This window comes from Rhinolophus ferrumequinum, chromosome 25 (assembly GCF_004115265.2).
Source record: "Rhinolophus ferrumequinum isolate MPI-CBG mRhiFer1 chromosome 25, mRhiFer1_v1.p, whole genome shotgun sequence".
NCBI classification, from domain to species: domain Eukaryota; kingdom Metazoa; phylum Chordata; class Mammalia; order Chiroptera; family Rhinolophidae; genus Rhinolophus; species Rhinolophus ferrumequinum.
In genome coordinates this window covers 10459549-10472433 of record NC_046308.1, presented here as the reverse complement: position 1 = coordinate 10472433, position 12885 = coordinate 10459549, and positions in this window count along the sequence as shown.

Below are 12885 nucleotides of genomic sequence, written 5' to 3'. Positions count from 1 at the left end.
TTGTTAGATTGTTTCATTGTTAGAAAGTTTACTAACAATGAAACTTTGCTCTGAAAAGGCTATCTACTGTATGATTCCAACTATAGACAATCTGGAAAAGGCAAACCTGTGGAGACAGTACAAATATCAGTGGTTGCCAGGTGTTGGGTTGGGGGTGGGAAGGGATGCGTAGACAGAGCACAGAGGACCTTTTAGGGCAGGGAAACACTTCCGTATGACACTGTAATGGTGGGTCCATGTCGTTATACCGTTGTCCAAACCCATAGAACGGACACCACCAAGAATGAACCCGAATGTAAGCTATAGACGTTGGGTGACAATGGTGTGTCAGTGTAGGTTTATTGATTGTCACAGATGTCCCACTCTGGTGAGGTGGTTGGCTGTGCAAGTGTGGGAGCAGGGGATCTGTGGGGACGCTCCGTTCTGCTGTGAACCTAAAACTGCTCTAAAAAACGAAGTCTAGTTTTCTTTTAAATTAACCTTTTGCTGTGGTATGCACCATTCCTATGACTTTAGGAACTTAAAAATTCCTGAACACACAGATGATTAGGCCCAGGAATTCCCCAGTCACGGGAAGTCTGGGTACTCAGGGCCAACATGGGTGGTGATGTCCATACTTGGATATAAGGCCAGTAGTTTGGGGGGCTTCCAGTCGTTTGGGGGCTCTTGGACCCTATGGTTTAGAAAGGAAAAGGGAGTAAAACCGCTCAGGAGGATGACACTGAGAACAGAAGACTGAAATCCAGGGCAAGTTCCTTTTTTGTGAGGCTGGGTCCCTCGGAGCCCGCAGGCTGCCTCTTTTCCTTTTAGTGTCTTTATTCGGAAAGAGACCAGCAGCCCAGCCAATATCTATAAATAACCAGTCCATGGTGGTTTGTCCCTCCTGGTTGCAATTGTCCAAACAAAGGGAAGTAACCCGTTCCCGGATCCGAGCCCTGCTGACCACTCCGAAGCCTTGGAAGCATGTGCGTCTCCAGAAAGAGATTTTGGTGGTTGCTGCACAAGAGTCCTCAACAGGTTTTCAGCTCCAGCCCCGCTGGCCACAATTTAAGGGTAGAGTCAGCCAACCATTTGGGAGGGTAAGTGGGAGGAGAAAAGGCAGAAGGAGGAAGGCGTTTCTTAGGCCCCTGGGACCCAAATGAGAAGCAGTCTGTAAGCGGTTTGATGGTTTTGAAAAATCACTTTCGTCGAGACACAAACGTGCCCTCTGATCATAGCAATGGAAGAACTTCCTGCGATAAGGACGCCAGGGCTGCTCAACGGTGCCCTCACTTCCATGAAGTCCTCTGTGAATTACCGTCTGGCTTCAGCCTCCCAAGGCCAGCAGCCAGTGTCCTCATTGGCAAACAGAGGGGCGCCTTCATCCTAACCCTCTTTCCTGCGACTCCTGTCCTCTCTGGGGCGCTGACTGCGGCTTCCTGTTTCTTCTCCTCCTTTCTGACTGCGGCGGGTTTCTTTTGCTGGTTGCAGTGAGTTGTGGCCCTCAGTGTAGGCCTGTCCCCACTGCTCCCCTTCTCTCAGCATCTCTCTTCGTGCCTGCCTTCCTGTGGATTTCCCGCAGCAGTGCTGTTTCATGGGCCTGAGACCCCAGGACCCTGAGCTCAGAAGGACCCCCCCAACCCCCCGTGCTTGGTTTAATGTTCCGCCGTCACCTTCTTAAAATTCTTAATACATTTTGAACATTAGGGTCTTGTTTTCACTTTTCAGTGAGCCCTGCAAATTATGTAGCCCATCCTGTCTGCACATACCTTGGATTTTAGGACTTCCAAAAAAAGTGTGTGGGCAGAGGACTTAACTTCTCTGTGTCAGTTTTCTCCAGTTCTTAAGTGAATGCGATGACATGCCTGGAAAGTGCTCAGCTCAGTCCCTGGTTAGTGTAAGGTCTCGCCCCTCTCCTCCCCTCTTGCTCATCTCAGTTAAAGGGATACCCAGTCATTCAGAAGTACAATCTGCTAATTGCTGGCTCCTCCCATTTCCGCTCTGTGCATCTGTCCATCATCAGCGCCTCGCTATTCTGCATGTGAAGTGTTTATGAAACCTCTCCTCTCCTCACCTCCCGCTGCCCCCATGCACATTTAGCTTACTGGGATCGTTGCAGTAGTTTCCTGGTTCATCTCATTGTCTCCCGTCTCTTCCCCCCGCCGCCGTGCCCCCCCCCAAACTAAGCCACTTGATTCAGCCACTGAGATTAAATCAAACTCATCCAACAGGAATTTACTTAAATGTTGTTTGTCCTTGAGGATGGAACAAGCTCCTGCCTGCGTGCATGCCAGGCTCTGGATACACACTTTCGCCTGTGAGCGTCACAAGGAGCCCATTAGGTAGATTATCTCCCATTGTACAGAAAAGAAAGCAGAGCTCCGAGAGATGGCATGGCTTGGACAGTTGCACTGTGACAGAGCTGGGACTCACACCCCAATCTCTCTGACTGGAAAGTACCTGTTCTCCAGGAAAAGGACACGAGTGGACAAACTGGGATCTCTAGTTTAGTTAACGGTCACGTACCGACGTTAGTTTCCTGGTTTTGGTCATTGTTTAATGGTTATGTACGATGTTAACGTTAGAGAAAGCTGGATGAGGCGTATACAGGAAACCTCCATGTTCTCACCTTTTCTATAACTCTAAAATTATTTCAAAAGTTAAAAAAAAAAGAAGAAACTACCTGCCCTTTCTACTATGTACTCTCTATACCTTTCACCGAACCTCTTGATCTTATTGTCCAGAATAATCTCCGCTTCTCACTACTGCCCCGCCAAACACACATACCCACGCACTCACACACACACGGGAACACAGACACGCACACACAAACTCCACACGGCATCTTTACACCGAGAGTATGGCCCGAGACTGCTGCACTCGTCGGCTAATAGAGCTCCGGCTGTGACCCACCCCAAGCCCTCGGTGGGAATTCTGCGTGCGAATTACGCTGCAGCTGTGTTCACCCACCCACCCAGCCACCCCTCTTTTCTGGCCACAAGAATGCAGCAGTGTCACTTGTGACTTACACATTGCAAACGCCTCCCTTATCCCTCCCCACCCCCACCCCCTGTATCCCTGTATCACCTCCACCCTCCCCCCCCAGTTGGCGTGTAACCTTGATGATCCAGCCAAATGAGTTATTTGAGATGGAAACGTTAATTTACTTGAGCAGATGGTGTCAACGCTGCTCTGTGAAAAGGTGGCGGTATGCCGTGTTGGCCCAGAGTGTTGCAGATGAAACCCTGGCTGCTTAGCCGAATCACTGAGTGTGAACAGAATCATATGTTAACAGCACTAAGGGAAATGCCTATTTAAGCTGAGCCCTTCCAGAAAACAAATCATTACCCCCCAATTTTTGTTTTAAATCTGGATTTTCACATCATTGATTTGCCGAGGGTCTGAAAAACCTGAAACTCATTATGTCTCCACATGTGATCCAGGGACCGCCCACATCAGACACACCAAGGGTTTTTTTAAACTAACAGTGCAGGTCCGTGGGACCCACCCCCAACCTACAAGCTCCCACTTTCAGGGGTGCAGGCTTGGGGCTTCTGCAGTTTTCACAAACTCCTGGGGTCACTGCCATGCACGCTGCCATTGGGCCCCCATTGCTGAAATAGTGCCGTCAAACTGCTCAGGAAAATCTTCAAAACAAATCAAAACAAAGCAAGAAACCATGGGATCCGAGGTGGGGTTTTTCTGTTGTTCTGTTTTGTTTCTTTCTACTTTCCTCTGCCCTTTCAGATTGTGTGCAAAAAAAATAAATAAAAAAAGTATCACTTCTGCGGTCGGAAAGAAATACATAAAAAGAATAAAAAGATAGCACAAAGAGATTATTTGTGCACTGGAAGCAAAAGACGGTTTGGAAATCTCAGGAATTTCCAAGACAAGGGGCGTCCCTGTCCTTGACACTGAACTTTCATCTAGCTTCTTCTCAGATGCCCTGCTCTCTTTCTCTCTCCCCGTGTCTCCCCCTCCCTGACCGCCACCTTCTCTAAGTGTTACATCCAATTTTCTCTTGAATACATGTAGTGAGGAAACTCAATGACTTCCCAGGGGACCTCACTTATAGGGAAGAAGCACATCGGGAAGATTTATGGAAGGTCTGTAAAATATGTGTGTAGAAACTCACGACATTTTGATCGCTACCAGGGAGAAAAATGGACAGTTTCTAACCAGTCAGTTTCATGAGCATTTTTTATGGCTTCTTAAAATTAATTAATTTTCCCCCCTTTGTTAGGAATTCTTGGCACAGACACAAGCCCTGGAGAAAGGAAACATTGCCCACGGGCTGTATGTCCAAACTGTCAGGTTTTCAATCCCAAATCTCTGGGGGCACAGCCAGATTTCACGTGCTTCCCATGAAGTGGGGGGAGCCTGTCAGTGTTCAAGAGAAGGGGGGCATTATTAGTAGGAGCTACACTTCTCTAACAGCCTGCCTGCCACTGGCAGGTGTCATATGGTTCCCGACGGCCTCTTCCCTGGGCTGTCTCCACACCCAGAGCCATTTTCAGGATGGAGAGGAGCCTGAGATGTTTGCTGGGCTGCAGCGGCCCATCCACCTCCAGCGCCCTTGTCAAATGCGAGGGCATCGATTAGGCATTTGGTTTTTCTCAGCCTCACAGGTTCCAATCCTCCCCCTGCTCCCCCCCCCCCCCCCCCCCCCCCCCCCCCCCCCGAGTTTGCAGCCAGAGACAATGAGCCAATTGGAATTTCCCAGCTGGAGGAGGAAGAGCCCTTGAAGGGGAACTTTGGCCCTGCATCCTGCTTTTGTCACTCACTTGTCCCAGGCTCCTTCTTAGCCTCAGTCTCTTCATCGCTAAAAGAAAAATCCAGAGCATCTGCTTTGGAGGCGTGTGATGGAAGATTAGAGAAAATATGTAAATAAATAGTTCCCAGCCGGTAGTGACTTTGCCTCCCATCTCACCCCCACACATTTGGCAATGTCTGGAGACATTTTTGGTTGTCACAACTTGGGGCGAGGGCAGTGCTACTGGCATCTAGTGAGTAGAAGCCAGAGATGCTGCCAAACACCCTACAATGCACAGCACTGCCCCCTCACAACCAAGAATTATCCAGGCCAAATGTCAAATGGTTTCAAGGTTGAGAAAGCCTGACATAAAGGGCCAGGCAAACAGTTGGTGATTCAAGTGGTAATGAAAAAGGGTGTTGGAAAAGGAATACAGTAAGTGGATTCAACAAACCTTTAGCTGTTCTTCGTAGAGCCAAGATCATTGGTAGTTGTTTCATGGAATGCCTCGAAAGCTTATAAGGCGACCAACAAGCTCAGCTAGACGGTGTCATGATTGATTAGTGATGTCTGCCACGGGCACGGCATGGGGAAGTGGCAGCATGAGTGCAGTGTATTTTCTGACCCTGAACTCTAGGATGTCTAGCATCTGTTTCTACTCTGACATTCTGTGATTCTATTGCTATGAGTCTGTGAGTCTATCGATAAACTTCTGTAGTCAGCATTATTTACAGAATATTTAAGCAGCCCCAGCTCCTGCTGGCTTGCTTGGCAGGGCAGGCTGGTGAGCCGAGAGCTAGGAAGACAGAGCTGGCTCTGTGCAAGGTAAAACAGATAGCTGCTGACAGGATGTGATGTGGGTGACGTGGCACTTCCCCCACTTACACCCCACCCCCCACACCCCGAATATTCCCCATCTCTCCTGGGCTAAACATTTTTACTATTAGTCACTGCATTGGATTAAAACAATGTCTCCAGGAGACCTTTGTTGAAATGCACAAACACTGCCTAGAAGGGATAAGCATGCCATCCATGCCAATGTGTTAACCCGCTAAACTAGTTGTTGCCCAGCAGAATAGAACTGAGAGGGAATGGGGCAGGAGAGAGGTTGTTTTTGCGAGCAGGTGAGGAGGTCCCGGAAAGCGTGCCTTACCGTCAGAATCACTATTGCACGGCTCCAGGAAGTGCTGTTTGCACTGAGTTGGGGTAGCCAGTTTGTCCAGGGACTTCCCTACTTGTAAAACTGAAAATCTTATGTTCCAGGAACTCTCTCTGTCCCTGGCAAACCAGGATGGTTGGTCACTTAATTTACATGGCGTAGAAGGAACTGTGTAGTCTTTGCTGTACTTTATCCCTCGTGTGGCTTCCTGAATTCTCTTTCTGGACACGTCCCTCCCTTGCTCATGAATCCTCTGTGGCCCCCCAGGACCCGCCAAACTGGGTTGGAAGTCTTCCTCGTGGTGTTGAAGGTGGCCTCAGCCTTGCTTCGTAATGTCATCCTATCCGCTGCTCTCCTGCTAGGAGTCACTTCAACTGGTGGCCATCGTGGAGACCCAGCATGCATTCTTCTGTCTCCTTGGGTGAGAGAAACCGTTTTCTTAGAGGGGAGGCCCACTTAGAGTGTATTCAACATGTGTCAGTAGTGAAAGAGTTCATTAGACCAGCCTTTGTATCATGAAACTTATCTGATACCCCTGGTGAGGTGGGGCAAGGAATATGGCTACCACCTCGGATCAGGAGGGACCCCATTTGTCTCAGAGAGCCCCAGGAGTGCTCGGAGGGTGAGGGCGCAGCCACCAGGCACTCGGTCCCACCCTGAATGAAAATAAAGTCGTCCTTCCTTCCTTGACTCTTAACTGCTCAGAGTGGTTTCACGTCTATCACTCAACAGATCCCGTTTGTATGTCCGAACGATATGGAAGGTGGGTGTCATGCCCAACGAGTGGAAAAACTGAGATCCCGGGCAGATGGCCCCGTACTGAGTTGAGAAAGTTTTGCGAATGAGGAAGAGCCGGCACAATAGGGTTTAGTGTCTTGTGGCACATTGGTGGCTGGACTGTAGCTAATCAAAGTCTTCTCGCGTGTGTTCATGCACTCCTGGGATAGTGAGTGAATGCCTGTTTTGTGTCAGGCACCATGTTCTCTCATAGCAACCGTCGCAGGACCATAGGATGAGGACTTTACTTCCTGCAAGCCCCTCGACTGCATTCCCTACGTGCCCTCATTCCCATACTCACAACAGCCCTTTGTGGTGTGGTTGCTATTACTGCCCCCCCAGACACAGGTGAGAAAACAGGCTGAAGGGGAGAGGCAGCTCGCCCAAGGTCACTCCGCTCGCCAGGTGGGGCTCTGCCCAGCCTTGCCGTGGGCGCTGGTGTGGTCTGCCCTCAGGGAGCTCTCACTCCTGTGAGGAGAGAAACGTACCATTTTCCTGAGGGCCAGCCTTTGCCCTGTGACTCTCCAAGCTGCTCCTCCTCAATGAGTGATTCTCCAAATAGGAGAGAAAGGCAAGTGTTGATGAAGCATCTTCTGTGGGCCTGGCCCGTGCGCACGTTTTCCATACCCCTTGGAAAAGTAGCTGTCGTTGGGTCCAGAAGAAATTGAGGCTTGTTGGGTTGACATGGTTGGCCAAAATTGGCACAGCTGGTTTGCAGGGAGTGTAAACCCGGCCTTGGAAAGTGATGCCACTTGACTTGCTTTTTCTGTCCGTCCTGGCCGTCCCAGAGGACAGGTCACAGAATAACCACAGGAGCAGTTCCCTTACAACTTGGTACTTGATCCTAAGCACACATTCTCCAGACAAGAGACCAGAAACCCACTCTCCTACCCCTTCGTTGTAAAGCAGGGAACGGACCCAGGGCCGTCCCGTCTGAGTCCCGCTGCCCATGACAGACGGCAGGTGGCGCTGTGGCCCCGGTTTAACAAGGACAGTGGGAAGGTGGAAAGGAGGGGGCAATCCAGAAAGAAAAACTAGTGGAAAACAAGGATTTAAAAGAAGAACAATTTGTTCCAAAACATTTGCCTTGTAACGGGGTCATCTATAAATTCTGGGATTTCCTGTTTGCCGCTGGGCAGGCTGGCCGGCGGGCAGGCCGCTCTCCTCTCTGCAGTCTGGAAGAATCGTTTCAGCTCAGTTCGCGAGCTCCAGCCTCCCCTGGCCCAGATTGGCTCTGAAATTTCCCGGCTTTTGTGCCCGTAAGCAGGATCCTGTGACAGCAGGTCTCCTTGAGCCGTGCCCCAGTTTCCACTGGGTGGGAGGAGGAGTGAGATCATGGTCATTTGTAAAGGAGACGCTGTCTTCCCGATCTGCCTGTGCTCTCTGTGCTGCCAGGCTTGTTTTGAGGCATAAAGTAAGAGAAAAGAATCAAATGAAAGAGACAGAGGTGGACTCTTTTATTTGTCACCGTTTCAAGTTTTTTTGCGTGTGGTGAGAACATTGAAGATCTACATCTGCTCTTAGTACATTTGAAGTATACGAGGCGCTGTCACTGAGTATTGTCCCCATGTTGGACATTAGCACCCCAGAACTTGCTCATCTTCTAACTGGAAGTTTGTGCCCTTAGACCAACATCTCCCCGTTTCTCAGACCCCCCCCCCCGCCCCCCAGTCCCTGGCTCCTCCCGTTCTACTCTCTGCTTCTGTGAGACGACTTTTTTAGACGACTTTTTTAGATCCCACATATAAGTGAGACCACGCAGTATTTGTGTTTCTGTGTCTGGCTTATTTCACGTGGCACAGTGCCCTCCAGGTTCAGGCTGTTGAAAACAGCAGGATTTCCTTCTTTTTTTAGGGCTGAGTAATACAACATTGTGTACATGGATCACATTTTCTTTAGCCATTCGCCCACCAGTGGACACGTAGGGTTTTCCATATCTTGGCTCTTGAGAATAGTGCTTCAGGGATCGTGGAGGTGTACATGTCTCTTCTAGATCCTGATTTCATTTCCTTTGGTTGGATACCCAGAAGTGGGATTGCTGGGTCACATGGTAGTTCTATTTTTAGTTTTTTTGCGGAAGGAGATGGCTCCTTTAAAAAGAAGAGAGCTGTCCTAGCCAATAGGGGGATGGAAAAGAGAAAAAACGTTTTCTACCAGCCAAGTAGAACTTGAACTCCATCCACCCATCTATCCACCCATCCAGCCAGCCACCCACCCACACACCCACCCACCCACACACCCACCCGTCCACCTACCCATCCATCTGTCTGGCTGTCACTCTGTCCAGTTGTTCCCTCCTCCATTTAGCTAACAGTTATGGAGCACCTACCATGTGCTTGGACCTTGTCTTATTTTACTCTGAAGTTCTAAGGTTTGACCCGCTCTCTGGGTTCTTCCCTGGGCCAGTGGCACGTGGAGGAGATGAGAGTAGCATCTGGGGCTGGGATCCAGAAGGTGGGCTCAGGATTCCTGGACGGCTGTTGGGACCTTTAGCAAGGATTGCAACACATCTGGCCAGGGTGAGGGGTACAGTTTGTGGCTGAAAACAGAGTTCTTCTCTGAGTAAGTCAAACGAGCCTGTCTGGGATCAAATCCACGAGGGCTGGACAATCTGGTCCCAGCAAATTAAAACAACATGGGCACCAGCCAGCTACATTTTTGAAAACAGTATTTGTGTTGTTTTAACCAAGGACACCACCCGCCATCCCCTGCCCCCAGCAACAAGCTCTGAATTAAAATAGGGCAGAATTTATAACAAAATAAAATAATTCTTGGGTATTCCGGCCCAAATTCATTTTCCTTCTCATCAGCTTCGCAGTTTAAGAGCCTCTCTATACCTCATTTTACCCTTCTGTCCACAGGCTTACGAGGATTAATGAGCTCGTGGGAAGAGAGTGTCTTAAGTGACACAAAAGCAATGCTGCTCTTTCCATGTGTAGCTGAAGCCAACCTGTTGCACCCTCACCACAGGTGGCGAGCCCCCTTACCCAGGGTCTTGCTCTCTGCACTGACTGTGGGCAGCCAAGGGGGTAGTGTGAGCTGCAGGCTGAACCTGCAATTAACCGTGTCTTTTCTTTTCTGTATTCTGATGCTTTGGGGTCTTGGGACGTTGCTACTCGGTGGGGATTGCCCTTCCCAAGGTTAGCCAGTTCCTGCAGATAGTAAACAACTCCCTGGGAAGCACACCTTCCAAATTCAAGTGACCCACCCACCACCTCCTTTATGGGCTCTCACACTCTGGCCACCATCCACCTGCCCTACTCACGCCCTACTCAACTTGGGACAGCCCCAACACCTGAAGCCCACTGCAATTATTCAAACTAGCCCATCTAAGCCTGCTTGCCCTGCCTCGCCCATTCCTTCCTGTGGAAACCACAGTAAATGCTATCACCCACGTTCCCCCCGCCCCCATTCCCCCGCCTTCTGACCCATCCTGGTGCTTCTCCACGTGGCTCTGCACGGCGGACCGTGCCTCCTCTTTCTAGGGTCATTTCCGTGTCTGAGTGTCTTCCCATATCTGATTAAAACAAATCCTGGGTACCATTTTGCTTTTTCTGTCTATGTGATGGAGGCAGGTCACTGTGCTCTCTTACTGGTAGCCCCCTTTTCCATCCAAGGAGAATAGTGACATCCGGTGGTTGTGGGGACTGACTAGGTGCCACCCTCAAGTGGCACCTCTCCCAAGTCCCTCTTTACCCCCCCTTCATTGTCCTCTTCTCTGTAACACTTGTTTGCCTTTGAAATGACTCATTTTTTTCTTTGCCTGCCTCTCCTTACTAGAATGAAAGCTGTCGTTCCCCTAGTGCCTCGAACAGGGCCTGGCGCATAGTAGGTGCTCATTTAAAGGTATGGCATGAATGTGAATGTGTCTGGCCCTTCGATGTGTGTGCACACTTGTTGCTCTCCTCCTTCCTGGGTCTTTCGGGATCCTCTTGTGTAAATTGGTGTGGATTCGGGCCACTGTGCAGATTGGAAGCCATTCAGGGAGATTGTTGTTCCTTCTGCTGGCCTGTAAAGCTGTGTACTCGTGTGGAGCCTCTTGTCCTTGACACTCAGGGCACTTTAGAAACACAAACACTGTAAACGGTGTGCTTTGTTTGTGGCCGGTGGGGCACGGTTTGCTGAAGCAAGATGGCTCCCAGTGAAGCCAAACCTGTCCTGGAAGTGAGTGGAAAGTTTAAGCGCAGTCAGAGACCTCAGGGGCCCTTGGGCCATTTGCCCAGTGACGTCTAGCGGGTGGCTCAGGACCGCAGAGATTCCTGGAAGACGGCCCCTCCCAGCTCGGCACCCCTCCCTCCCCACGCAGCCCTGGGTCCTGGAGCGGGTATTGTTTTGCTCCCTTGGCAGAGCTTCCTGAATCACGTTAAGAGACCTCTCCTGCTGCCAGAGGCTCTTTGCATGGATTTGTTGAGGCCCCGCTTAGCAGAGGTGTGGATGCTGTGAACTGTATGCGGTTCACACTCACTCATTCAACAGGTCCTTTGGAGCATCCAGTCTGGCCCAAGTGCTGTGGCCACAGAGGCGGGGAGGCTGACGGTGACGAAGGGGCTGACTGTCACAGAGAAAGCACTCAGTTGAGCACACGCAGCACAGGGTCTGTGAGAGCCCAGAGAGGCAGCTTGGATCAGGACAGGCTTCGCAGAGGAGTCGTGCGTCTGTGGATACCCAGGGTAATTGTTAAGTTGTAGGTTACAAAGCCCCAACGCAAGCAGGCTTATGCCATAAAGAGAGTACATTGGATCAGAGAATAGGAAAATCCAGAAGTCGCGGGCTGCAAGCACGACGGGATCAAGGGGCTTACAGGAGAGCTCCGTCGCTTGGTGCTGTTTCTCGCTCTCCTTTGGCCTCGTTTCCTCCAGCCAGACGCAGAATTTCCCTCACTTGGTGGAAAAGATAGGATTTGGAAGTTTCCCGTTCACATTCTTCTCCGTTCATTCATCAGTTTACTTAACTAGTATTTACTGGTTAAGAAGACAGCGTCCTGTAGGATAAACATATTTATCCTACAGACAAACTTATGTTTATGTGCCAAAGATACATGTACAAAAATAGTCATCGTCACATTGTTTATAGTCACCAAAGTCTGGAAACAACTTACATGACCACCAGGGAAGGACTGGTTAAATAAATTATGAATTGGAAGACTGGACAGCCCTTTAGAAGAATGAGTTAGCTCTGTATCCGTCGTTCTCACTAAGGGCAACGTTCCTACCCAGAGGACATTTGGCGATACCGGGAGACATTTTTGGGTTGTCACAACTGAGGGGAGGGAAGCAGCGCTAGTGGCATCTAGTGGACAGGGGCCAGGGATGCTATTAAACGTCCCCCAGGGCACAACACAGCCCCCATAGCAAGGAGTCAGGCAGCCCAAAACATCAGTAGTGCCGCAATTGAGGAAGCCCGGTCGGTATTTGCTGACACAGAAACCTCAGCGACTGGCAGGTCAGAAAGCACCGTGGAAACCAAGTGTGGTCAACCACTCTTCGTGCAAAGCAAGGAGCGTATCTACCTGTGTGCTTGTGTATACACAGAATTACCTCTGGGACAAGAAGTCAGAGAGTGGGGAGCGGTGTCTTGTGAAGGCCTGAGGGAGAGGTCTGGCAGAGAGCTTTGTTCCAACTGTACAGCTTCTTTACTGTTGGACTATTTTTAAACCACGTACACGTATTCTTTAAAAAATGAAAATACAAAAAGTGTGAAAGTTGGACCGGACCTGGTCACACTCACTCACTGCCAGGCCCCTTGTGGCCCACGTCTTTGAGATGATTAGTTTAAGAGCACAAAGTCAGTCGGAACCGATCTTAGAGGTCATGAAATCTTAGGAGTCATCCAAGAGGTTGTGGAAATGCTGGATTAGATGCATTTAAATGGGTCTTTACTGGAGGATCTCTTACAGCCTTTAATGCAAGCATGTGTGTGATAGATCTCAAAAGGGAGACAGTAAATGGGATTAGCAAGTGTCCTTGACTCTTCCATCAGTTTCCTAGGGCTGCCATGACAAACTGCCATGAACTGGGGGGCTTCCAACAACTTACTGTCTTACAGTCCGGGAGGTGACAGGTCTGAGATCAAGGTGTCAGCAGGGCCATACTCCCTCTGGGGGCTCTTGGGAAGGATCCTCATCGCCTCTTCCTAACTTCTGGAAGTCTCTGGCAGTCGTAGCTTTCCTTGGCTTATGGCTACATCCCTCCAGTCTTTGCCTCCATCTCTACATGAC